We start from the raw sequence: 25,830 nt of genomic DNA, 5'->3' as shown, positions 1-25,830 counted from the left end.
AAAAAAAAAAAAAAGCACGGACATGAGAATAAGTTGCACTACATTCTACCGTTGAGAAGGCATTAAACTGCATACTTTTGCACCTTAAGGGAGATATGGGCTGCCAGTTGCAGTTAGGCACTGGATAAATTCAGGTAAATATCGGCGCCAAGCACGTGATATGCATCTATGCTATAGTCGGATAGAACTCAAGAATGAAGCGGCAGATGCCCCTCAAAGAGAGGCCCTCCAGCCAATGATGTCGACCGATTTTCGTGACGTCGTGGTTAATCCGGTTAAGCCGTGGTCAATCCCCTTTCATATGTCATGCAGCACTGCGATGTCATGCTAGCACGTACAAGGGATTAACCACGACGCCGTGGGAATCCGTCGACGCCATTGGCTAGAGAGCCTCCTTTGAGGGGCGTGTGCCGCTTTTTTCTTGAGTTGTATCCGACTATAGCTGTACCAATTTCTTTGCACTACCGACGTAAATTAAACACAGATGCCATTTTCTACTCACCTTAGGAGCAATTCACTGTTTTCCAGTAAGTTACTGGATGTTGTGAGGACTATGCTTTATTACAGTTATTGAATTTCGCTCTTTTAGACTTTTCAAAACTAAATTTACCGAGTTAACAGCAAGCAAATGGCTTATTTAATATTACTTAATAAGTCTCAGTGCCCCCCACCCTCCCCCCACAGACCTCCTTCCCACTTTTTCTCCCGTGTAGAAGAAACAAAGATATATTCAGGAGTTATGTGTGTCTAAAACCGCTTGTGCAAAAAAAAAATAATAACTGCGATGATCATGGGCCTCGCGAAAATAGACAGACGACAAAGGTACCCTTTTCAAACTCACCGCTGATAGGCCCTCTTATGTAGGCAGAGGATCCGCACAGATACGCCAGCTGCATTATTTACGTGCATTTGACGTCACCTTCCCTCCTCGTCACGAAGCGCTTCGAATTCCTGTTTGCATAAATCTCATATGTCACCTTTTCATTTCCCTTTTACTTCATGTGCCGAGCCTGCCGGGAAAAAAAAGTCATAAACACAACAGGTAGGTTAGTGTCAGAGTTCGTTATGAAATGTATTTAGCCTTGATATAATTGTTGTGCTGCGCGAGCCACATGACACAAAAGAAAAATGTTTAGGGTGTTTGAAAGAAAGAAGCTAACAGCACGCGCTCAGCGATAGCACTGCGCCGCCGTGTCAACCCATCTTTATCGTCACAGAATGAATGATTGTATGGAAGAATTAATTAATTAATTATTTTAAAGGCTAATTTGATATAATTAATGAATGTAAGCATTCACCGCGACAAAGTGAATCTTGATGTCGGTGCACTTCTGCGCAATTCAGTTGCCATTGACTTCTGTATGACAAGCCACAATCCAGGATATATTACATTACCAGGAATTCGGGATAGCGCCCAGCCAGTGCCGCTAAGCCTGGAGTCCTACCGCGTTCTGTTTTGCTGAAACTCGGTGATTTTCTTTCTTACGCACCGCACATTGTCAACGCGTTATTTATGAATGTTAAAACCCATGGGACATGTGGTGGATAGCTGCCAAGGTGACTAGAAGCGCTTGTCCCGAATTAATGGCAATTACACCACGTTAATATTATTCACAAGAGAGAATGAACATTCATCCTTACTCGTATCGGAATAGACAAAAGAAATGTTTAAAAACAGAGGGCAGCCAGAACAACAAGCTAAATGTATCTCCAAATTGCCAAAGTTTACCCTTCTTACATCTTTCTCTCTCTCTCTCCTTCTCTGCCTTCATTTTCTTCCACAGATGCGCCGCCAGCGTTGGGACACCGAAGGGCCACGCACCTCTGCCTGTTTGCCCCTGGGATTCTTTACGCGCCACTCAACAGCCGACCCAACTGCGGTTGGTTGCTTGTCGTTAGCTTAGTTCTGTTTTCCTTCTCTCGGTAAGCACAAATCAGCCCCGACGACCCTTGTCGTTCCATCTTGCGTGGCGCTTCAGCGCCCCTGGGCCTCCGCGCGTGAGCTCACGTTTTCTCTCACACCCGTGAAGCTGGTGAGAAGTACTGCTCGAAAGCAGCTTGCTGTGGCGATTCTATCGCGGCTCCCGTAGGTTGCGGGGCTTCGAGGTGTTAAATCTGACACCTGCGGCGGAAGCCGGAACCGTGCCCCCTCCGCTTAACGATTTGTTTCAGCGCCGTTTAACCTCCGCATTTTTCTTTTTACTTTCTCCTTTGTTCCCCTTCACTTTCAAAGACCTTTTGTTTTACTCACGTTTTTTTTTTCGTCCTCTTCTTCTAGCCTCATTTCAGGGCTGCCACTGTTCCACCTATCTCCGCGCCGCTCGCTTGCTCTTCTCGAAAAGTGCGCATCCTCTGCGACCCTATCTTCTCTATCTCCGGGCGCACATTTCGCAATAGCAGAGACCACAGAGGGTATCTGCTTGTAATAGCTCCCAAAGTGGTGGTGGCGAATGCGTACACCATGACCGGGCAAGGCATCCGGTCACGGCGTACCTGTAAGCGGAAAACGTGGTTAACTGCTTCTCACATTGCCAAGGCAACTGCTGTGTCCCCCTGCGCTTGTACTGCTAACGGTTTAAGTTCTTGTGACCAGTACGGGAATGCAGTATCGATGAAGCTCCGTGTTTCACATTTTAACGCATTCTTATTCATCTTTCAGTGTAGTCAGCCGAATATAAGTGTCTAGCTTTGCTTGATACTCTTACGCCATGCCCCCAGGTAGACGCAATATCCCATTTTCGGGCAGGGAATTCTTTCTTCTGTGTGTGTAATTTCGTGATTTTCTTCAGGCCTCTCTGGTGAGACGAGCTGTGTCCGTTTAGGCAGCCGGTAGCATGAAGTTCCCGACAGGTAGCAAGCCAAAGCAAGGAGCCCGCAGCCACACAGTTTTTCAGCAAAGATTTCCGTAAGCTACGCCGTATAGAATTGGCCTCGATCGTTGAAACAGTTGAAAAAGGAATGGTTTTTTCGTATTCTGAACTCCCCGGGCAGACAAAACGAATCAGCTGCTCTTCTGCCACCATCATTAGACACACTCCTTCTGCTTTGGTACCTGCGACGCTTTCCGCGGGCCTACTCAGCGCGAAAATAAAAAAAATCGCCCGAGGAGAAAAAAAAAAAGACGACAACCTTTCAGCAAAGCGTAGCGTCTAATGCATTCTATTGAAGTTTACCGGTTTCATGCCCTCTTCTTACATTTTCCTTATATAGTGACAGCACATTCACCGCGGGTTGAGAAGATATGTGAGTAATGAAGTGCAGGGGCATTGTGCGCACGCAGTCCGGCAACCGCCGCAGGGAAGCGATGCGGGCGGAGGCGAAGCTGCGGACCGGAGTGCGGGAAGCGAGCTTGCGGAGGTCATCCTCTGCGGCTACTGTGAGCGACTCACGACAGGGCAGCGCGCCACGCTGACCTTCTCTCATCAGAGGGCTCTCGCAACCATTTTCCTGTCATCGGGCTGGCGCCCCCGAGATCCCCAGGAAAAAAAAAGCGGCGCCGAGAGGTCACGGCTCGGGGTCGGCGATCAGTCACGACACGCCACGAGCGAGGCTCCTCGCGCAATCCTCGGCTCTATCTCCGGCGCCCGGGCCGACCCCAATGGCTCTGATGGGAGCCCGAGAGGGTGCGCGCGCACACTCTCGTAGGCGCTGGTATACTTGCAGAAAGCAATAATGGCGGTGCTGAAAGCGAGGTAGAAAACAGTGGGCAGTCAACTGTCTTGTTAACATCGTGCCGTAGCTACGCCTGTCGGATCGGTACCATATGTAGTTGATTCGGCAATTACACGACTCGTGAGAGGCTGCCGCTTTCCTCAGTCGCTCCCTTTCAACTAGGAAATTACGTGCTTGTTTTATTACCGTAATGACGCACCTTACTTCGCGTGTGCTGATTACATAGGATACCAGTGAGTTGCACTAGGTGATCTTTAATGCTAAAAGGTCTGCCCTGTTTCTGAAGGGGGTCTAGGCCAGCAACTTAGCACGCTGCCATTTCGCTATGTCTACACTGTACAAATTTTCATATATCATGTCTGATAGAGTAGAGAGCGACACAGTTTCATAAATAAGCCAGACCTGAAAATTTCAAGCCGAAGCACATCGCAGACAACTTAACACAGTTTCATAAATAAGCCAGACCTGAAAATTTCAAGCCGAAGCACATCGCAGACAACTTAACACAGTTTCATAAATAAGCCAGACCTGAAAATTTCAAGCCGAAGCACATCGCAGACAACTTAATGCGGCGCAAACCCACAAAGCTTGGTCTTACCACACGGCCGCCACTCACAACAGGGCTCGATTAGCGCAAGTCGCTGGACGTATTGGCTTATATCCAATCCTATTCAAAGGCGCCACACGTTCCCCGTTTACCTACCTTTTCTTTTCATCGTCTACTCAGTGAAATAATTTAAAAAGGAAGTCAAGAGTGTGCCACGAAATCTCCCTTATTTCTGCGCGTGTTGGCCTTGCCCTTATTCCCTGGGAGCCAGCACCAATGCTGCTAGAGCTCGTATTAGTCCTCTCAGCTCTTCCAGATCAACTCGGCTGAATAACAAAATACGTATCTGCTGTCCCAGTACAGTGTATCGTGTAAAGAAAGAAGCGCTCAACTGGGAATTTCTCTGCGCGCACGCCGAATGAAACTGCGTTTGAAGCTTTTTCATGTAATTTGTTATTCAGCTGTTGGTGTTGAGCACGAAAAGTACTTGCCACAGCCTTTTTTTATAAATCCAGCCGTGTTGACCATGATTTTAGGGTCCGTTAAATTGCGTCGAAAACTGGGTTTTTTAGGATGTCGGTCTTTCCTAAAACCGTAAGAGGATTTTGTACAGGCTGACGAAGCATGTCGTGGATTTTGCATCAAATGATGCTTTCTTTTCGATGTTGTAAATGTGCATATCTAAACGCTTTACTTTTCATTTCTCTTTTCCGGGCGCTATGCTTTTTGCTCTGTCTAGAAACAGAGGTGCAATATTTTATGTATTTTATGCATTTTTTATTGTAACCCCCTCCCCGGTAATGATCTGGCGCTGTGGGTTCTTTGATAAATAAATAAACAATACTACACCCAAGATGCTACGAGCACGCCGTAGTACACTCTAAACAGAAATGAGTAAAAATGAAGTAAGCTCTCCTCTAGCCCACTTCATTTTATAAAAGGGAGGGCTCTACATCACAACTTATTCCCTTTTTATTCCCATACTGGCGTATTCTAAACCTGCGGATTAATACCGACCACCTGAAGTTGCTCAGCATGCACTAGCATCGCAGAGCGCTCGGGCGGGCGTCTGTGCATTTTGGTTCAATAAAACTGGGGCTACTACCACGGCTGGAAATCAAGCTCGTGATCTCGAGCGCCACGAAAAGTAGCTTTGAGATACAGCAAAATGTATGCGAGAGCGTTGCCTAATTGGCACCACAAAGTAACGCCGTACAGCACATACTTTTCGGAGTGCTGCGGTTGACCCAAGCCTCGGTATTATAAAGACAATACTCGCATTTTTCTTAAAGGCAGGTAGTGGTTTATACTGCACACGCATAGCATGATTCCACTCGAAGGGAAACCACCAGCAGTATAATATAACGATCCTGTCCCAACTTATTCAATTTCTTCTTTTGTCATTGTCTGAGGCACACCGCCACGCCATCGTTACCCGAGGGATTATTAATTGGTGTGACGGATGAGAAAAATAGGATGGTCTGGAGTGAAATAACTGTTACATTATCCAGTGTAGAAGCTTGGGCGAGTTCGCGGCGGATCATTCTTAAAAGAGCGCGAAAAAGACACGGACGCAGAGAAAAAACGTACACACGAGCGCTGACTTACAATTAGCGTTTTATTGCGAAGCTCGCCTTTATAGGCAGGTTGCGCAACAAACAAGAAGCATTAAGAAAAAGCACAAAAGAGGTAAAAGAGAGGTAATCAAAGAAAACTTATCGTCATAAAGGTCTCACCTCTTACCAGACATTTCTTTGTCGGATAAAAGAACTGATGGCGCACTGACACGCGTCCTTATTTGATGATATATTCCCTACCATTCAGCGCACTAAAAATTGGTGAAGCGAGCCATAGCCAGCCTGTGTTTTTCCAACGCTCTCAAAAAATCTTGTCCACACAGCATCCAAACCAGCTTTGAAAAACAATGCAATCGCTTGTCAGAAGCATGCTACCCTCCTGATCTGCTTTCTGCCGCCCATAAGCTGTAAAAGCAGAAGAAAAAATGAAGTAAATCGGAATGATGTCGCTCAGCAAATAAAAAAGAAACGAAAAGTAGCCGTCATCCTGTACTGCCACACTCTTTCACACAATCTCAAAAAGAATATGACTCATGCCAAAGGGGGTAGCTTTTCCCGCTCCTGAAAAGCTTAGAAATGCAACCGTGCCAACCGGCGTCCAAAGGAAGGAAACATTTGTAAAACGTAGCATCAAAAGCAAATTGTTCTTGTGATAAAGAAGTGATTCGTGAAAAATCACCTGCAATGTGGCCAAACTTTAATGGGCAAACCTGCAGGTGCCTAAATGACCGTTTGTGTGAGCACAAAAGCGATGTGTGGAATGGCATGATAGGTCATCTAGCAGCCCATTGCAAAACATATAACATGTGTCATACAGATTTTGAGCACTGTGATGTTACAGGTTCATATGCTGATCAGCTCACTAGACAAGTGGTCCAGGCCTGCAACATATCATCAAATAAGGACACGTGTGTCAGTATGCCATAGCGCTTTTATCCGACAAAGAAATGGTGTTTCTTTCTACTAAGAGGGGAAACCTGCGTGAGGATAAATTTTCTCTGACTATTCCTCGTTTCCCATTTTGCGCTTTTTCTCAATGCGTATTTGATTGTTGTGCAACATGCCTATAAAAGTGCGCTTCTTCTCAACAAATCGCTACTTTACTTCAGTATTCGTGTGTATGTCTCTTGTCTGCGTTCGCGTCTTTTTTGCACTGCTTTAAGAATTACATTATACTGGGGCTCAGAGCTTCATATTTTTTTTGCTTTCTAATCTCTTCCGCCGAAGCGACCTTGTCAGATCTAAACAAACGCGTAAGCTAAACCTGATTTCGCGATCACTGATAAGTGAGAATTCATTTAGAGTGTCGAAAGCCGGCTGCTGGGCGCCCGAAGAAAGGACGTTTCGGTATTTTTTAGCATGATGTCGAGCATAAGATATCCCCGGGTGTTAAAAGCGGGTTGAATGCCTTTCGTTCGAAGGAGTACCACTTGTAATTCAAAATGTGCAGTCACCAGTGTTGAACGATATTTTATTAGGTGAAAAAATTAACAATACTCTTGAATTGTGTCTAACATTGCCTCCCTGAATCACATTGCCTCCTTTAATTAACACGTAACCACGACTCGCTTTCACTTGCAGTCTTGTTACTAATCCATACCCTTATCACCTGTGCAAACCAAATCCTCTTTATTTATGCTTCCTGTCGGTGTTGTCAAAGAAAATGTGCAATTGTATTGTTGGTTGTCTGTTTTTTCGTGCAACTTGTCGCGTTTGGCTGTCCATTATATTTTCGTTTTCGAAACTTGTCGCGTTTGATCTTCTGTAAAACTGATGTCAGACAGTTCTGTTTATCGCCATCTAGAATCTACTGCCACTGTACGCTGCCGCGCTGCGCACGTGAAGGTAACGAGGCCATGTCAGGCGCCATATGACACCTTTTGCCTCGGGAACCTCAGCAGATGTAATCACGAAATGAATCCTATATGTACTGCAAGTCTGCGGAAATAAATACTACTACTACTACTACTACAAAAAAGAGAGAAAAAGCTTTCTGTTTTTTTAAATTTTGGCATTAGGTAGGATATCCTGTTTAAGGCAGATCAGACGCGACAGACTGGTTTTGTTTCCAGTTGTCTGAAAGCGCGCCCACAAGCCCACACAAACAAGTGCGTAGCTTAAAGCATAGCACATTTGAAGACAGCACCCGTTCGGATAGCAGAGCGTCCGGATTCGTCATTCGTTCACAACATGTTGTGATTCCGAATTCTTAGGCCGCGCCTGCACGCTACCTCAAAATACGGCTGTGGTACGCCGCCTCTCTCAGTGGTCCTGCCATCCAGCACGGCGTCTGTCCTGTTCCGTCGTGCCGTCTTCGCGCATGTTTCGTCGACAAGGATTTAAAAAAAAACATAGCCGTTTTTCTTGCGAAATTTCATGAGGCAACGCAACCTGTACACCGCCCTCCCTGACCGCCTACCTCTTAGCCTGGAGGAAATGCGGCCTGCTTATGTGAGAGTAGGGAATAAAATGCGCCCCTTTGCTTACTTTTCTTCTCCTTTTTTTAGACTTGTCCAACAAAAATTCGAGTTTCGAAAGTAAGAAAAAATTCTTGTTTTATGTTTTTTCCCGTGTTTATTGATTTCTCTTGATTTTTTTTTCAGTCTCGCCAGCTGCTACGACATACTCGAGCTATACACTCAGCATATAGGTGCCGCCTGCTTTCTTCAGGCTTACTTTTTGTCGTTTCTCTCAGATGCCTTTCACGTACCATGAAACAATCCGTGGATTTGTTCTGTCACCGGAGAGGTATACCGAGTGTCCAGGCGGCGCTGCAGTCCACTGCGATAGTCACCAAAACTGGGCTACGGAAAACTGCCGCCGTCAGCCGCTCGGCTCTGGTAACTGTACGGTGATGGCAGTCCTTCCGTCTTCTTTCCTGAAAGTTTACATGCGAATACATGAAGAAGTTGGCGCGGAAAAACGAGGACAAGCGAGACAAACAACGACGAGCGCTACTCACAACTGAAGGTTTATTCCAGACAATGCTCGAATAAATAGTGAAACCAACAAGAACAAAAACAAACAAACGTCATGAACACCACAAGTTACCCCTTGAATCCCAATGATTTGGTTAGGAACAGATACTCCCTATCAGAGAATCGGACGGAAGTCTGACTAATGCACTTATCGCCACTGATGCGCATATGAAAGGCTTCCATGAGCTCCCGCGTGAGTTGCTCCCTGTGCCTGAATAGGATGGTCGTTTTTTCAAAAAGCGGTTTACACTGGATTTTCTTTTCCTTGTCGTTTGTAATGCATGTGCGGCAATGTTTAGGGAGGTTATCAAGAGAGCACCGAAGATTGCTCGGGGGAAATTCTCTTGATAACCTCCCTAAACATTGCCGCACGTGCATTACAAACGACAAGGAAAAGAAAATCCAGTGTAAACCGCTTTTTGAAAAAACGACCATTCTATTCAGGCACAGGGAGCAACTCACGCGGGAGCTCATGGAAGCCTTTCATATGCGCATCAGTGGCGATAAGTGCATTAGTCAGACTTCCGTCCGATTCTCTGATAGGGAGTATCTGTTCCTAACCAAATCATTGGGATTCACGGGGTAACTTGTGGTGTTCATGACGTTTGTTTGTTTTTGTTCTTGTTGGTTTCACTATTTATTCGAGCATTGTCTGGAATAAACGTTCAGTTGTGAGTAGCGCTCGTCTTTGTTTGTCTCGCTTGTCCTCGTTTTTCCGCGCCAACTTCTTCAGTATGCATTTCAACCAACTAGCCCAACTTTCCGCTCTCCTATACGAATACATGACATTAATTCTTGAAAATGCAAGCCCAGCAGCAAGTGTCTTCAATTATATTTTAGCTGCAAAACTGGGAGACACGTCTACATCATGCAGAGTACAAAGCGATAGTTATTCAGAGCCGATCCATCGCACAGAGGTCCTGCTACATGTCTGAAGAACACCTAGAGTGCGGGTCTTGCACGTGTGCCTCGCTACCAAGGCCAAAACTGGAAATATAATTGGCTAGCAGCAGAATTCTGACTTTTTTCGGTAACGGCAGACAACGCCGACAGAAATGGCGTTTACATCGGTGAAGATCACTTGTAGAGCTTACCTGCAAATGACGTTTACTCGACGGCGTGTCAACAAATGCTAGAGAGCTTTAGTATAGGGCCACCCTATCCCTTTGGGGCATAGGGGAATAGCGGCACGCTACTGCTCATGCGCAGAACGCTAACGTGTCTTGGTTGTTTGGGTGAGTGGGCGACGCTGACGCTAAATCGGCGAAATAGCGTGGCCCGTAACGCCGCGGACTCGTAGGCAACATGGGGGCGCCCGTCGAAGCGAGGCCTCTCGCTTCACCACCGATTCGCTGTCGCCGCTACTCTGTGCATTAAATTAACGGCAAACGGAAGGCGCACGAAGCTCTCCCTTTGTCTGAAGATGCCCGCACCACAAAACTTTAGCGATGAAATGTGCCACATTTTCAGATTGCTTCCGTGTTTACAAATCTGCTATGCTTAGCGAGTACCCGTATCGTTTGGTAGCCATGGAGATTCGTTGGTTGACCGATTTCTTATCGACTTTAAAAAAAGGCTGTTTAAAACACTCACTTGTTATAATTTTTACTTTTAAATTGTATGTCGGCAATAATAACAGTCTGTGATAAAAAAATTGACGCTTATTTTAAAATCTTGTTTAAGGGTATCTTTTCGGTTTGACGTAGTGGCGTTGCAATCGATAAACGCAAGCCTGGCCCCGCTGCGTACGGGAGACCCCTATTCTAAAGCTCACCGGCGCGATCGTACGTAGCGCTTGGGCCCGCTATTTCCTTGGGGCCCCCAAGCCTTGGGGTCCCCTATTCTAAAACACCCTGCTCTGTTTCACACTAACAGTGCCACCAGAACGTTACTTGTTCAAAATCAAGGTTAATACCAAGCACGCGGCATGAGCTAGAATGTACGTCTCTGCAGCATAGTACGAGCCTTAAATAAGTAATGAATTTCCGACTTAATTCTGTGCTGTCTGATATTATTGGGACATTAAACTTGTGTGCACGCTTCCACCACTGTGTCTTGCACGTGTCTCAAAACGGATGCGAGTATGCATCCCGTGTGGCGCCAGTTGTTCTGCGGTTTCTATAGCTCATTTACAAAGGCGCCTGCCATAACAGCATATCCATGAGGAGTGTATACGTAACGGCTCGTTCACGACCGACTACCCTCTCTATGCAGGAGAAGGACGCAGGTTCTTGGCGCTCGAAAAATGCGTCTCACGAAGGGATTCGGCCCCGCCGTGAAGTCCGCACGCGCCGAAGTATACCCATACCCAGTAGCGATGTATAGAATTACGTAGAGGTCGGCTTCACTACCAGAAGCTGCTGCAAGCCGTCATGCGCGTGATGCGGCGATATTCGCCCAAAACGAGCGGCATCGATCTGACCTCCTTTCCAGCCCCGCCCGAGCACTCCCCTGCGTGAACCGGCCAACGGAAAGGGACGCCTGCACGATTCCGGAGGACCTCTAAGTCCGCTTCGTGCATCGGTGTTTGTTCCACACACAGGTGCGGCAATAGGTAAGTCACGAACGACTCGCTGCTTTGATCTTCCCCACCACTGCAAAGACGTGTTCCCTCACTGTCCGGCGGCGCACCCGCGTGACATTTAACGGCACGAAAGCTGTGAGATAGCGGTAGGAAAATTGCTAGAACTGTGCAGCTATAGCCGTGGCTGTATTCACTTTCTAAAAAGTCCAATCCCACCAGTAGCTCACAAAAAACTCAAACTCCATTTCTAAAGGCGTCAGCGATAAGCGAGCAGCTCTGACTTGCACGTGACGATGAGTTCCTTCTGTCGGAGGCAGTTCCACCAGAACCTGGGCGTAAAACCTAGTCAAGCGGGAAGCGCTTTTTGAAAACACGATTCCGCGGACGGGGTCGAGATCTGGCAGTTTCTTCCCGGCAGATCGAGCTCGTTCAGTTTGAAAACCTGTCCGGTATCCTGAGCTACACTGCGCGGCCTCCCCAGCCGAAACAAAGTTCGTGGGTTTGCTCTCGACAGAAGCGTACGCAGTGTAGGGCGCTTCGCACTGACTGCGTGCGTTTTTCAGTCTTCAGGGGGAATGAGCTTGAACCTGTCTCACGTGAGAAGAGGCGATCGGGCGACGAGCATGGCGAGGGAAAAAAATGCGTTTCTACTGAGGAGCCAAGAAGATGACATTAAAGTGTTTTCGGGCTTGCATTTGGTTGTCGAAAATAAAAAATAAGAGCCCGAAAATAATTTAAGCAAGTGAAAGTTATCAGCTCGTTTCCAGCTGAACCATTTGACTACAAAGCGGAATGTCAGCTTCACAGCTTCACGGAATTCTGTTATGACGACACCCTAGACCACGTTACTTATCAAGAACCAATCTTTAATTTCCGGCCGCGACGACATTACTTTCGAATAAAAACAGAAGACGAAACGTTCCCAGCGTCAAGTCGCGGCTAAAAAAAAAAATTATGTTTGCGCCAGTATCAGTGTTTTCCGTTCCTTTACAATTGTAGCACAAGACCGACACACAGAACTACGAACAATACAAAGGGGCGAAGAGCGGCTCGTATAGGGGAGTATAGGGCAATAACACTGCCGCTTCACTTTTAGAACTGTTAAAATACAAACTTGAGAACCTTTTTGTTCCACTTCGGAATCGTTCTCTTAGCATGTCCGTGTCGAATTTCTCGATGACGACACTGTACGTCTATGTGTTTTTTTTATATATAAAACCTACATACTGTGCGATGTCAGTGCACGTTAAAGAACTCTAGGTGGTCGAAATTCCAGGAGCCCTTCACTACGGCGTCCCTCATAGCTTGAGTCGCTTTGGGACGTTAAACCCACATAAACCAACCAATAAAACCTACAGGAATTGCGCTTCCTTCACGCAAAACACATACCCTTGTGTGTAACCACTGCGGCTGCAGGAATTTGTTGTACGTCATAGGGACACAAATCAGTATATAATGCGCGGAAAAGGTTTATAGTGCATGAATAACAGCCAAGATAACGAACATGCTGAGTGCGCGTTTTGCACTGAGGGAAGCGGAAGAGATGGCCATGGATGGTGACGAATAAAATGTTGCCATTCGGTACACGCACATCCTCTTGCACACAGCATTATGAAAAGGGTGAGATGGTGTAAAACGTCTCTGCATACCCACTGTATCCATTCACATATACGTATAGAGTCACGTATAGAGGCCATTTCTTAACACGCTCAAGTCAAGAACCGTGACTCACTCTGCCATGCATGAAGTTCAAAGCGCACATACGGGCTGATGGGTATATACTCTCAATGTGTGCCGAGGTGCCGGTATTTCATTATCCTCGGAGATTGAGATCGTCGGTACCACTTGTGTTAAAGTGAGATTGAGCTGCTGCTAGGCGCCTCGGTGCTGCCGCATTTTGCGAACGCAAGAACAAAAACGCGTGGTATTTCCTTTATGCGAGGTTATTTGTATGATAATAAGGATAACGGGGAAGCTGCTGGGAGGAGCGCAATAAGCGCTTCGGTCCCTGAGAGCCTTCGGTAGTGCGCATTTGCTGCGTGGCAGCAAAGCCAGCTCTGGTCGGACGAGACATTCCTGCCCAGCGCCAAATGCTGATATCCTTAGCACTGATGTTTCTACTTTCACTGCGCATTCTTTTTTTGGTTCCCAGGTTCGTCGTGCAAGAGGAAAGAATTTGGAAGCTCGCGAAGAATGTATTCCCATTCGCCCGCCCTAAACGCTGGAGTGTCATTGCATGTGCACAACTCATGAAGCGGGGGAACGAACACCACGTGAGTTTTCTCCGAGAGCAATAACAAGACTCTGTACTCGGAACCCGAGAGGAATCGCAACGGCTTTGTGGAAAATCAACCTTTGTATTTTCCTTTTTTGGTTTGGAGCTGTATATGGTTATACATTAGCTTATTTTGATTGCGCCATTTTTTTTACCTCCTAAACCAAGCTTCCATTTTTCTTGAGATGTTTACTCAGTTCATTACAAGTATACATTGGGCATCAATTACATTGGGCATCAATTTTAATTGTGAGGCAGCTCTGGAATATTGTAAGGTACTGATATGAAAATATGGAAGGTAATGATGCATTTTCTCGATGCGTAGCAAAATCTTTCTTTTAGAGTGTGTGCACCGCTCGCATCGAGTAGTTAAGACAGCCGTAGAAAACCCATGGGGACCCCTCTTTACCATAGCAAAAACATTATTAAAAGAAATTGCAAGCCTGTCAAGAGAAAATTTGCGGATATTATCATTGTTACAGTGAAATCCTACGATATATGAAAAAATTGCGTTCATAAACTATATTCCTTTGAAAAAATGCACTTGTCCAGGATTTCTGGGCATGTTTTTTACATTTCTCAGTATAACGCGTTAAAAATGATCAATAACTGTATTATTACATTTTTTATGAGGCATTTTCCTGTACAGTTCAGGGCACTCTACGAGGTATGGGTGCATAACAAACAAATAACTGGGTCGTTGACTAATTACCAAATAAGCTCGTTCCATCGGATGGAGTGGGCATGTTCTCTTACGCTTCGAAGTTTTTGTTTGAGTCGGTTTTGGATTTCCAGACCATGCGGAAATAATTTTCTTTCCGTGCTCCCACTTGTAAAAATTTTGCCCGGGACTATAACATCCCTGTTTATATTTTGTTTAGTCAAAAGTGCTCCAGACAATTTGCAGGTTTTGGAGCACCCTTTTCGTCTAGAATCTTTCCTTTCAAAACCTTTCAACAAAATCTGGCAAATATTACTTACAAAGACGCATGGTTTTCCCGCGTTGCCTTCAAATGTACGTGAATTTCAATTTATTAGCGCTCATTTAGCTAAGAGACGAGGTTTTTCGTTCACCTTCTGATGTAATGCAGGCGCATCGAAGATAGGGGGCAGCGTTTCCGGAGTTCACGTTAAGGTAAAATTTGGTTCGTGTTTTTGGAGTTGATTTTGCCTTATAAATGCGGAGATTGTTGAAGTTTTTGTTTTGTGATGCACGAGACCCGGAGTTTTACTCGTTTCATATATTTGTTGAGAAGCTTGAAGTAACTATCTTCTGATGCAGGCATACGTAGCGCTGCTACGAAAGCTTTAGGAGAGGGGGGGGGGGGGGGAGTCCAATTGTGCTTGACCTACTGCCTGTAGCCGTTGTGTGCCGTATGCTGCTCATAGCACCTCGCAGCAGATTCTGAATACAGCCTCAGAGGACAATACAGCTGCGACATCGTTCGCTTCGCAGTGTTCGCACTTTGACTTAATCGGCTGCGTGTCGACGCTAGTCCAACTTGCGGGCCTTTGCTTCTTGAGCAATGCGGCGGTGTTCCAGCCTAGCAATGAGTCAAACACCCGGTGTGCTTGCTGGACGGCACTGCAGGTAGCTGCACTACGTTCCGTATGTTTCGCGGTGAAAGCATTTCGGTATTAAAATTTATTAATTATCGCTTTGGCCTATTCACGCATACGTGCTCGCGCCTTGCGTGGCAGAGCAGCGTTTGGGCTCATTTCATGAGTTTTGCTAATGTGTATGTGTGGCTAAATTTCTTTGAGTACTTTAGGCGGCCTTGCGGGGTGAATCACGCCCAAGTATTATTAAGGCATTTTAACATGCATAATTCTGACGCTTTGCTACCTTTTTTTCCTCATATGAGCCACAGCTAGAACATCACTTTGCTCTACCCACGAAGCGTACTTTCTCCGAAGCTTGCAGAGCTTCAGCTACACGCGTAAGCAAGATTTGAATTGCTGTAAAGATTGAAAGTGTTAAAACCGGCCCCGTGGACAGCGCTCAGTGATGCAGGTATTGTCAGCAACGAATGAAACTTTGAGCAAGAAAACTGAGCTGGCAACAAGGACACCAACATATTAGCTCCTGGAGAGGATATACAAGAGAGGTTGATTAATATTTCTGAGAGTCCTCGCACCTTCGAAATTAAAATACCTTCCACTAGTATTGTGCTTACCTTGGTCAGAATCTTCTTATTTTGCTGTCCGTAGGTCAACTGCCTTGTTCGCGTATCATTTCTTGCTGATAGTACACTATTCGCGATCAGCGGCAGAGAGGCGTGAGCACTGAATTGGATGGTTCTGGAATTGTGGCTATCGGTCTTTTCTGTCGCTATTTATCGTGCATCGTGCTATAGAAAAGAAAAATATCGTGTCACTTCTCTGCAACTTTTGACGCGCTCCTGAAAGAGCGAATTAGCCGTCCCACAATGTTGCAGGCAGCGAAGTGTGAGCGACAACTCTCGGAATGAGCTGAGTGCCGACCAAAGACACGGCCCGAGTGGTGCGCGACAAGAGCACGCAGTCGCAGCGGCGCCTCCTTCCGGCTCGCGCGTGCACTTGTGCGTGCGAATATGCGCCGCTTATGGCTGCAGGGAGTGCCGAAAGGGGCGTGCGCCTGTTATGCCTATAGCGCCAGGGACGCTCCCGCTCTGCGAACGCCGGCGCCTCTTCACCCAAATCCGGGCTGCAGATGATGCAGAAGCCGTGGGCAGCAAAACACTGAGGTTTTTAGTGCTTTTGTGTTTTTCCACCCAGGGGTCAACTCCACTCCCTTCTCCCGGCGGAGCGACGCCCTGGAATGCGCGCAACGCTGGCCGCTCATGGCAATTTCGGTCGTTCGCCGACCGGGTCCCTTCCCCTTGCTCGTTGTGTGCTGCGACCGTAATAGCGTAACGGCGCATCGTACGCCTCGTGCCCGGCAGTCAACGACACGGGCAGCGTGCCCAGTGCCGATCGGGCACTTTTTATGAGAGCCTCGGGCTTTTGCCCAAGCCGTGGATACGACTCGCGAGTGGTGGAACGCGGTACAGTGCCCCGCTCACTGGCGTCGAGCCCGCCGGCCACATTGTAGCTGACACGCACCGACAAACTATACGAAGTTAGCCGGGCATCGGCTCATCCCCCTTCTCGGTAAGCTAAGCGCGAGGCATGGAAATCACCGGGAATGCAAAGGAATGTGCGAGGCACAGAGACAGGAAGAAAGTCTGAGCTCGCAAGCCTCGCGCTTCTCACGCCCTGCTTTGTGCGCTTTCACAAAGCGACGGTTTACGCTGATTGGGCAGACAGATCGCCTATCCATCTTTTTTTTTTCTTTGAGGCGGAGCGACCCAAGCAGGGAGCAATGTCCAATAAAATGATCATTTTGATCCGCAAAGCTCGCAAGCACGAGATTAGCATAAGCTTTCTGTGCATGCGCTGTACTGCGTAAACGTAGCGACATGCAAGACGAAAGGACACAAGAAAAGTCGATGCCCGCACATATACAACTCTGACTTATTCCCACAGGGTTTTACGCATGAATTCAGGGAAGAAAAATCCGAAAAATAAAGCGCGCTAGAAAGAAAGCCAATAAAAGCGAAAACGATTTCCCTACGTCAGCGTGGTCTCTTATACGCCCTGGCATGACTGTGGGCACAAAGGTCAACTCATCGCTTTCATCGGTTGCCTTTTTCTTTTAGCACGTCCTTTATACAATTTTTCATTCCATTTATACACGTGGGACAACCCTCAATTTACAACAAATCCAGGTTAGTAAAGTTGCGCGCGGCATCGTCTCTTGTGGCTTTCCTTTGTGGGCATTCGCGTACCCAAAGCACACCAGCTCCAATTTTAGTCCACATGAAATCTTCGCTGCAGAATTTAGCGCCCGTATCTCACAAAAAGACTTGAAAGACAAAATATACGCGCTGTCCGAGCAAGAGAGTGAGCAGGACAAAATACTGTTCGCATCGCCGCGATGCGCCCTGCAAAAAGCAGCGACCCTCTTGCGATTCACCCACATTTTGTCATCTACTCGCAGAAGGACTGCGGACGCGAAACTGTGCGGGTGTTATGAGGGAGGCATCCATTTTTGAGAAGAGGAACGCATTCTGCTACTGCCTATGTGATGAAACTGTAGTGTAAGGTAGCAAGGCAAGTGCAGCTTTCCTACAGTATTCCGGAGCATCGCAAAATGGCCTTTCACTGGTCTGAGTCCCGATCATTCTTGTACTAATTGCGCGCAGCGAAAGAGTTATTAACCAAAGTGGAGGGATACAAAGAGCTGGCGGCCACGCCGGTGCATTCAAAGCTTGTTGACAGCAGTTTCTTAACTACGTTTAGGTTCATAACACATTTCAATAAGCTCGTCTCCATTTGAGTTCATATAAGACAACCTAAATAAATTCCTTTTTGTGCTTGGAAAGAGGAAGCGAGTACAGTATTGGAGGTTACAGAAGTCAACAGAGAGAGGAATTAAAAAAAAAAGTTCAGGCCATGCATGCATGGCTAGGTTATGACATTGCCTACAAAATAACATTTTTTAATGTGATGAATTCATGTCGTTTATAAAAATTGCAAACAGACATCACTTGCTTTGTTCCGAACTTCCTTATTATGCAGATATTCAAGCATGTTTAACTTCCGGCACATCCGATGGTATTCGAGAAGAAATATTGTTTGCTGAAGGTGTTCTGGTTGCTTACCTGACATTATGGAGGTAAGAAGTTCAGCTCTGCTTTTTTCGCGTGTCTGTTTTCGGTCAAGAACTTGGGATCGAAAAAAAGGCAAAGAAAGAGGGAGAGGACGGAGGTTTGCGTGCAAGGGACAACTGCGATCGGCGGCAGCCTACTTTGCGAGCGGTCAAGTGCGATATTCTGAGCCAACAAACAGGCCATCGCACGGTTAGGCCTCTGGCTCGGAAATCTCGCTGAATATTTCCGCTCAAAACAAGAATTCAAAGTGCGCGTAGTTTTCGTCTCCCGTGCGCGGGGTGGGAGAGAGGGGGGGGGGGGGGGGGGCGACGGCACGCGATTAAAGGCCGTGGTGAGAGGATTTCGAGCTGCGGCAGCCCAAAGACATGCAGCGAAGCCAACCGCGTGGTGTAATCGCTCGCAATCTCGCCCGCGCATCATCTGTGTGTTTAACCCATCACGTTTCGCTTTCCCCACCCCAGTGACGCTGGAAAGCAAACAACCGCATGCCCCAGCGGTGTCTCGTTCGTAACGAGGTGCGCGTGACAAATCGTCCACTCGTAATAGCCGCACTCGTCCCACGGGCGTCCACTTAGGCGCAGGCCCCGAAGGGTTGCCGTCAAGTGCGAGGCACGCGCCCCGACAGCGGCATCCGCCTTCGGGTGCTGCTACGCTGTAGGCACGCAATTCGTCTCCGAACGGGTGCAGCGAAGCCACTCTTCGCGCTCGATACGCCGTCCCTGCAAATTATTCCGCGACAATGAGCTTATCGTCTCGTGTTTGCTTGCCATCTACTCTATGCGCCGCAAAGCCAGAGGTTAAGCAAATTCTCCTGCTGGTATTTCTTTTCTTTTGTTTTGCTGCCACGGTCGCATTCCTCGGTAATTATATATTTTGAGGACTACATCTCGTCCGAGGTGATCAACAGTGTTATTATCCGCTTCCTGGCGCGTCATGACTAATTGTCTTGCTCGCGAATTGCTTGAGACTCTGCACGCGATGGGGAACGCTTGCGGCTACGGTGAAACTGAGATACGATTTCATTATCTGACATTGATTTATTTCGATATTATCTGATACTTGTGAAATACGGGGGAGCGGAACGCAAGCAAAAAGAAACAAGTCTGCAAGTAATGCGCGTCTTTGATCGCGGTGGTGATAATAAAAACTCCTTGCCTGACAGCGGAGTTGCATTTAAAATATTCACGTCCGCACTCAACGCCTCACTCACAAGCACTCATGCACGTGCACAAGGCTCGGTTTTACACCGAAAATAGTGACATGTAAGTTAAATAAAGCAACGGGAGGAGTGGTAGAACCAGCTGCGTTTGGTAGCTTCATTACAATGGCGGCTCGACGTCTTCATACGCGTGCAAATGTCGACAGGCGGGAAGTTCATTGTTTTGACGCTGCGTGAAGAGGGCCGAACGAGCGATACGTTGGTTCTACCAGTGCTTACTACCGGGTATGAAATAAAATACGGACGAAACAGTTCTTCCCAGGTTGAAAGTACACGAGGCTGCTCTCTTTGCAGTTTTCAACAGTGTTCAAAATCCCAAGGCTTGTCAAACGGAACTATCCCTTTATGAAGCGCCTATGTCCATCCTTGCCTGTTTCACCAATTTCTGCGCGCTTGTCTTTCGCGTTGGTCCACTGTCGCCAATTGTGAACATGTGCGGTTAACGAGTTCTCGAGAGCTTCCTTATAAGTCTCCAACTATATTTCTCAATTGGCTGTCTTGAAAAGGTGCGCTACGTTATGCTGCCGTTCAAACTGAAATCGCCTTCCACTCACGACGGTGGCGCCCATGTTTTCTTTCAGGCTCGCGGGTGGTGAAAGAGGTCGTTGCAACGAAACTTGCGAAAAGCCCGTCAGCGCCGGCGAGCACGCATGAGCAATGGACTCCCTCTTAGGTTGCTACTTTAAACGTGCACGCAAAGGAAATTTGATGCAAGTGCTCGTGAGCCTTCAAGGATAGCAACGTTGATTATAAACGCTGCTAGCAGCGAAGTGGCTTCTAGCGCGCGCACTAGACGGTACTACCCAGAGCTGCGTGATCCAACTTTTATGGCTCAATGTTTCAGGCCGACACTCTAGATGCTTAACCCTCCAGCGTGCACTGAGGTCGACATGCCAGAAGCTGCCAGTTACCTCAGCCAATTACTTGATTCTAATGCGCTTGAAGCGACGCGATTAGCACCGTATAGAAGCCCGAATCAACATAGCCGCTGTACAACGTGCTTTTTTTTACTCAGAGGCTGATCGTTACTTGTTATTTAGGAACTCCACAGCGAAATAACCTTGTGATCGTGCTTGAAAAGTGCATCCGCTGCGAGGAATGTTCCTGTAAATGGCCTTCCGCCCCAAACATAAGCCAAGCAAAGCAAAATTCCTAAGCAAATAATGTACAGTTCATAGGCTAATTATGGAACGTTTAAGCACCATTGCCCAGAAAAACGAAACGTTCGAGCCGTTGACCCTCGGCTTTTCTTCAGCTGGAACGAAAGGAGTGATAATGCAACGCTTCGCACGCATGAATTGGTGTAATCACGTACGGCAGACAATTTCTTTCTTCCATCGGAGCAAACTGGGAAAGGAGGTCAGTTCTTGTTGCCTGTTACTTTCTCCCCCCCTCCTCCCCCATTTTTTCTTCTCACAACATAAGACGCAGTTCAACCCCTGGACATTGAAACGTTTAAAGTAAAGAGAGATCGATTTTCGTAGGTGGCATTTTTTTCTGCGTTTGTGCCAGTAAGAATATGTGCACAAGCGTGCCAGAGCTCTTGGGGTCTAAAAATTGCATTTCTAGGTGCATCTTTCATCTTAATTCTTCCTCTCTTACACCCTCATAAGCTACGCAACTATGTGCAAAAAGTCCGTGACACGCAAAATATGCTTAATATAATGCGAGCATCAAGTTGGTTTGCTGGTATTCCCTCTGAGTTAATGTTAGTAACGCTGGGCATGAAAAAAAAACAATGACAATATTCCCCTACTATGAAAATGGGCTAATCTGCATGCGCCCGCCTACGCATACCATTCACGAAAGTGCGCTTAGGTAGATGCATGGAAAACGGGTTACGAATTTCAAGATTGTAAAGCGCAATGTAAGGTCCAAAAAGAAACAGCTACCCAAAAAGCGATATTTCCTTGCGTTCATGTAACTCGGCTAAAAAATCGCCTGTTTTCAGCCGCGGCTGTTTTTGTTTTCAGCTTGGACCATCTGTTTACATTGATATGAGAACTGCTAGTATTTATCCCTTCCCTTACGGCGCGGTTCCGGTGTCCGCCAATATGTGATACAGATACTGCGCAATTTCCTTACTCCAACAGCCAATTCAAGTCAAGCATGAAACCATGAAACAGAACGCGCCTTCTTCCGCGTTTCTACATTCCCCCATTGGAGTAGTAAGGCTTAGCGCACAGTATATGCGAGAAGGCACCATCGTTGCTACGTCACGGGCTAGATCAATTTAGCAGACAATGTAAAGGAAATTAGAGGCTCGTTATTACATACATAGGAAAGAGGAATGACGCACGAAGAGTGTTGTCATAAGTTGGATCGGCTGGTGTGTTATTGTGTGCCGATAGCACTCGCGTAGCTGCTCCTACATTTATTTTTTATTCCTTTTTGTTGAGAGCAGCTATGATAGCAGATTTGTTTGTATACACGGGCTTCGTCACTTCATTCCACAAAAAAAGCGTAACATCTATAAAGGTATTTGGATGCATGTCGACACGCCGCTCTCGTATACCGACCAGACTCGATGCCCGCTCTGCGGTCAGCCCTTGTCAATGCAAGTGTACGCCATTTAATCTCCTTCTTGGACCAGAGAGGTTAAATGCACGCCAGCTAGCGTTACCGAAGACGCACACAGACGGCGCTCGGATCTCAAGTGACTTAAGAAATTATCCGCGCCATATACGAGCCCACCCGCGTCGCAGCGAATTTGTCCGTTGGACGCTACGCTCGTAGGTACTGCAGCGATAGCTACATTACGGTAGCATTTCGAGCCTTCAGCGTGGCGGCGCCGTGGTGGTGGTGGCGCCGCCACCCTGTGGCTGCGCCGCCACGCTGTCACGTGGTTGGTCACGTGGTGTGGAGCAGCTACCGGCGGCGCTGCGCCATGGCTGGTCACGTGGTTGTTCACGTGGTTGGTCACGTGACCAGCCACGTGGTGCGGAGCAGCGACGAAACCGAGCTGCCATAGCTGTGCGCATGCGCCGTGTCAAGTTAGACGAAGATGAGGAAGGAACGCCCAGCGAAACGGAGCGGCGAAAGACTGATTTTGGAATTAACTGGTCAAGTTCCCCTCGGCCAGCTGTAGCTATCGCGTCGCTCCAGGTTTAACCAGAGCTAAACCACCACCGCCAATTTTTTTTTGTAGCGAGAGCTATACTGGGCTGTCAATCGAGCATTTCGCGGTACTTTGGAGAGGAAAGTTGTGCGCATGCGCCGTTGCCATGGCAACCGAAGAAGAGCAAAGTGCGGCGTGCGCTTCGCCGTCGCCGCGTGCCCGCTCCACCGTCAAAGCCGAGCGTGACGTAACGCGGATGAGCAGTTGTGCGCATGCGCCGATACCATGGTAACAAGAGAGACCTCACAGCTGCGCAGCGTTCTTCGTCGCCGCCTCGCCGCACACCGCTCTACCACCCGAACGCCGCGTCGCATGCGCACGATTCCGTATAAAAGGCGGAGATCTAGTGGGCGTCTGTATCACAACGTTGGACATTCAGGCAGAGAAGGAGAGTCCAGCCGCTGCTAAACGGCGGTATAGACAAGAGAAAACGATTAACTCTTGCGATACTGTGGTTGGAGCCTGGCAGTTGGCTTGAACCAAATAAGAACGCTGGAGTCTGTGTGTGCGTGAAACAAGGTATCACCGCTGTCAGACATCTCCCTTCGATCGCGGTGAATAATGGTGAAGTCTGCTGTGTTCGGATTCTGGAAAGCGGCATTATCCTCCAAGCAGTCTACGTGGCTGTCAAGCAGACGATTGACGTGGTTGTCACGTCTATACCAGCCTACGGCACGGTTTCACAGTTCTGCGTGAGTTTGGGTGATTTCAACAGGCAACAGGACTTTCTTAGTCAGTGTATGAAAGAAAAGTTTGACTTTAATTTGGCTTCGGACCTTCACGTCCAGACTGCACAATGGGGAACTACTATAGAGCTTGTATAATAAAGAGGCTCTAACAAATCTAAATACTGTATGGACAAAATTGAGGCCGCTGCATGCTACTTCACAGATCATCGGGCAGTATTCGTCTCTGTCAAGCAAAATGAATGTAAGAGGTGTACACCCTATGTCTCTCATTGCTAAACATACTGTGACCACAACAAGCTCAGCCAGGGAAACGTACCTCTCGCTATGTATATCCTGGCATAGCCGAGCTAAGCCACTGTCATTTTTCTCCTCTCCTCGTAGTTGGATTTGGCCTGCATACAATACGAGTACACGTCGGAGTACATGTGCGAGCACCACAAACGCGATTCGGGCGTGTGGAGACGCGTCCGAGGTCGACGGCTTTCGGGAACGGCTCCCGGGGAACTTGTACTGCAACTTACAGAGGCTGCGGAATGGGGCGAAGGTCCCTATGGGTTGCCTCGGGCGTCATAGATACGGGAGCAAGTAAATACAGAGCTGAAAATATGTCCGCAGCAGCAGGAGGGCAGGCAGACGAAAAGAACGCAAAGGGTCCTCTGGGATCCGCACATCAGCCGACGAGGAAGCTGGATGAATGAAGGATACGATAGCACTGCTGCATGCCGCTGGTCGATATCTCCCGTGGAAGCTGGCTACAGTGTATACAGTCGGGCGTACGCCCGACGCGTGGCTCTGCTACAGGCCGCCGGCACCGACGGCGAACAGCGCGCGCAAATCCAGCTAAAAAAACAAGGCGGAGATGCAAGGCGAGGAAGGGGCGCTGCGGTCGGCACGCATACCGATGCAGTCGGCGGCGCGAGGCTCGCGAGGTTCTCCTTTATCTGACAACTCGGAGATAGCGCGAGGCGTCGCTGTCGGAAGGACGGCCGCCGTCGGCAGTTCACTGACGCCCGGAAGGGACGGCAACGTCCGCGCACGATAGCGGCCGGAGAAAATACCTGTTGGCAGCAATTGAGCCCAGCGGCGAGGGGAAGTGTAGCAGCCGTTTTTACTTCTGCGCTGCTTTTTGCACCTCTACGACTTGGAATCGTCTTCGCGCAGACGCTGGATTCCTGCTGCTCGCGCGGCCGCCTGTCGTGCCGGGAAGGAGCCAGGCGCGCCGCGCGTTTTCTCGACACTTTAAATCGGGCCGATAGCGAATCGATTAGTTTCGCTCAACTAAACAGCCTCTATTCCTCTCGCTCCTCTTGTACTCACCAGCGTACCGGTGGTCGTTGCGAGCTTTGCTTTAGCGAAATCCTCGCACGGTTAAGCTCCGAACTATCCCGCGGTCGGAATGGGCATTGTGTGTTGCGGTGCCTGAAGCAAGTCCGCAGCCACGTACTTCTTCGTTTTTTGTGCGCTGCTGACCAGCATGAAGAAGACACTTCCATTCGCTTCCGAAGCACAAACTAGCAGTCCTATATATTTGTGTACGTACTTGTAAAGCGACAAATACGAGAAGGCTTTGCACGGCGCACCTACGACGACCGGCAAAGAAAGTACTGGCGAGCATAAGTACTCGTGCCGGTCTTGGTCGTTCTTAGTACCTCACCGATCTTTGCGCTGTAGGAATCCGCCATCCATTTCCATCAACAAGCCCAAGCGTTCCGTTTGATCCGCAAATAGAAAGACATTAGTCTTCAGAGGCAACACGGGTTACTCGTCCCAGTTGGAGTTATCAAATAAATAAATAGGCATTGTGATGGAATTATGTTTACAACAACGCTGAAGTACCTCTAAGGATCCTCCGTAGCGTTGTAAAGGATGTCAACACGAGTGACTCACAGTATACTATAGAGCGGCACAGGACTCTGGTAAAGAGTGGCGAGAATATTTATCCATTCGTTACGCACCCTTTATAGCCGATGCTTGGGCGCGTCGTTGCCAAATGTTTACGATGTGTAGGGCTTGCATTAAAAAATTTCAAGCGCAAAAGGTGAACTTGGGAGGATAATGGCTTGAAACATACAGAATAACAAAACTTTCCTGAAACATTCCATGAGCACCCGTCCCCCCTTCTTTGCTTGAATCCCTTTTCTTCTTTAGGGGTTATAAAAATCAGTGTCGTTGGCACGGACTTTATCATTTATCATTTAATATGCAAACATAATACAAGTGTTATTACTACGTATCACGCGCTTTACAAGCAGTCTTTGTGCTTGCGCTTCAACCAGATGCTTGTGTGTTAGATTAAGACTCTCTCAAACCGAAAAAATATTTTGCATGCTTCTTTTCAATCGTGTCACGGCGTGGATTTGAGAAACCACTCGCGCGTGGGTCATTGGTTCTCTTGGTCTTTTATGGCTACAAAAGCCCCATAATTTGCAGCTGGTCTAAGGCAACGTACATGAAATCACAAGTCATGCAAGGGCAGCCTACTGCACATTTGATTTGTATTTCTACGTACAGCATAGGGCATACTAGTGTTTAGCGGA

General features: G+C 47.7%; 1 long non-coding RNA gene across 1 annotated transcript in view; it reads right to left on the bottom strand.

The window, feature by feature from the left end:
- Positions 1-8,674, bottom strand: part of LOC144098354 (uncharacterized) — a 66,276-nt gene extending 57,602 nt beyond the window's left edge. The window contains exon 1 of the long non-coding RNA XR_013307174.1: positions 8,507-8,674. This is a non-coding gene — a long non-coding RNA (uncharacterized LOC144098354). The remainder of the gene's footprint in view (positions 1-8,506) is intronic.
- Between the last annotated feature and the right edge of the window lie 17,156 nt (positions 8,675-25,830).

The sequence above is a fragment of the Amblyomma americanum genome, chromosome 1, assembly GCF_052857255.1.
Source record: "Amblyomma americanum isolate KBUSLIRL-KWMA chromosome 1, ASM5285725v1, whole genome shotgun sequence".
In the NCBI taxonomy this organism is placed as follows: Eukaryota; Metazoa; Arthropoda; class Arachnida; order Ixodida; family Ixodidae; genus Amblyomma; species Amblyomma americanum.
Note: the sequence above shows the minus strand (reverse complement) of the source record. Positions and strands in the feature narration are given on the sequence as shown.